Genomic DNA, 2,673 nt, shown 5'->3' with positions numbered 1-2,673 from the left:
CGAGGCGAAACGAAACGAGAGAAATGAAATACCTTCGCATTCGTTTCACGTTTCAACGGGAGCCTACGGTTCAACTTACATCCCTTCCCCAACAACCCTTGCCCTGGTGCACACGATACTAAACGCCGTTCTATCGATCTCGCCATGTTTCCCATTACCACAAAACCGCCGCCAACATAAAGCAACCGCGTTTCCTCTTATTGTCTCCACGCGACCGCTCGACAACCGCCATGGAAAACACCCTACGCAATTATAAATGCGACACTGGCTGCCTTAATATTCGCACGTGTTACGGATTAAACGAAGTAAAGGGGAATTCACGACTCTTGGCAGGAGTGGTAGAGAAAACGAGATATTTTTGCGTATGTAGAAGATATCTTGAAGAGTGTTATTGTGAAAAGTAAAAATAGAAAGAGGTTGGTTGTATTTTTTGAATTTTTAGTTTTTTTAAAAAAATAGAATATTGGTATTATGTTATATATATAATAATTTTTAACCGAGTTTATAAAATTGAAGTTTTTGATTATTTCAATTTTTCATTTAAATGAAAGAATATTTTTCTTTTTTCTCATTTCATTTTTGTACGTAGTAGAACATTTTTATATTTGTACGTAGAACAGTCTATATATACGAGTTTTAATTTGCAGGTAGATAGAGCGACGAAGGGATGTTAACTACTAACAATTTCCCTTGAAATGATTTTTTGACGAGAAATGTGCGAAGTACTAGAGAGATTTGAAGACGTAGAATAAATGAAGACGTTGATGGAAGGTAATTTACGCGTCTGGAAATTCTATGGGATGCCACGTTCTCGTTGAAAATCGATGCTAGATTACGGAACTAATTTGGCATTCATTGACAAATAAATTACCAACCATACTGCTCCATATTGCATTAAAATTGTTCAACATTTACTTGACGGATTTCTAATTTACAATTCTATTATCAGAAGTAAAATTATAAATTTAATATAAGAAATAAATTCATTTCATCTGGAAATTTTATTCGAAGATTAAAATTATAAATGTATAATTTTAATAAGTTAAATTTTGAATATCCATATAAGAATTAAAATTATTCTATTCAAAAATTTTATTCCCAAAGATTATTAAATTTTCGGTAATTTTCAAAATTTTTGATATTCACATAAGGATTTAAAAATTAACTATAAATTCCAGCATCAGAAGATTACTAAAATTACTAAAGATTACTAAAATATTATTCCATCTGCTGAAAATTCCAGAAAAATTGGAAATTTCATTTACAGAAGACATTATCATAAAAAAAAAAAAAAATCATAAATTTAAGAATTTTCAAATCCTCCAATTTCAAAATATCCGCACAAGAATCAAAATCATTCGTAAACACGTATTTAATCAGAATTGAACGAACGAAACAGTAAATCCAACTCCCTTCGATTCCACTTGATACCACATATGTACACTGTGCTTCACTCGATACCTCGAGAATCGTAGGACTGAAGCGCGCGATCTTTTTCATCGAATCGAAACAATAATTAGTCGGAGATTCGCCGCTTTTCACCGAGAAGAGGATACAATCGTCCCTTCTCCCTTTCTCTTCCATGTCGCCAACATTCCTCGCTCGACTCATTGTCGCGAGGATTGAATGCGGTAACTGATCCTCTCATTGTTCCCGCGATCGAAACTCTCCTCCCATTTCAAACTCGAAACTCGTTCTACCCTCTATCGTGATCGCAACCCGGGATCCCAAAGACTTTCCGCTTCGTTACACTTTTTCTCTCTTTCTCTCTTTCTCTGTATTTGTTTATCCTAATCCTTCACGGTCTTCTTGTTTCGTTAGCCGTGTAATCGAGTTTCGTTTGCTCCTTCGATAAGGGAATACGATGGATTTTTCGCCATTGTTTTCGATTCTTCGAATCAAAGAAGAAAAGAAATTTTTTAGAAACTTGGCAAGATACGAATTAATGTTATTGGAAGGAATGTAACGAATAATTACAGGAATTTACGTAAACAATATGTGTTCTTCTTTATCTCCTGTTGATAAAGTTGGACATTACAACTAATTTCGAATAAAATTAATTTAAATAATTTATATTAACAATTTATACAATTATATTGAGTGACTGACCAATGAGTGACTGTACATTCTTATGAAATTCTTGAATTTAAGAGATAAAAAATATCTGATCATATTAAACATTGATTAATTATTTATGCCACTTAGAATTTTGTGCACAAAAATAAAATCAAATTTCAACAAAACGAATTTAGATGGACGATGTCGATTCGCGAAATTCAAACTAATTATGAGCAATCTGTGTATTCTTGGCTTCTTCGACCATTATATATTACTCATCCCGATAGCAATGTTTCTTATCTAACAGATTCCACGGATTCTAAATTACTTATCTCGCTCTCCAACTTGCTTCATTTGTAACTTGATGCATACCATTCTGCATTACATTCCATACGATCCTAAATTTTAAAGGCCCGTCTCGAATCAGATTCTTCAGAATAAAGAGAGATCGACAAATATTTGTCTCGTCTCTATCTTAAGTCCGTCGCGGTACGAGACATGCAGTTATCCAAAGTTTTGCCGGATGAAAATTGGGGGCGTCGCGGATAATTCGATTTCCCAGTCGCGTCTGCCCTGCGCTTGTGGCGCCACTTAACTCGATCCACCGTGGAACAG

Source organism: Apis dorsata, unplaced genomic scaffold (assembly GCF_000469605.1).
Source record: "Apis dorsata unplaced genomic scaffold, Apis dorsata 1.3 scaffold_416, whole genome shotgun sequence".
Lineage (NCBI taxonomy): Eukaryota > Metazoa > Arthropoda > Insecta > Hymenoptera > Apidae > Apis > Apis dorsata.
Note: the sequence above shows the minus strand (reverse complement) of the source record.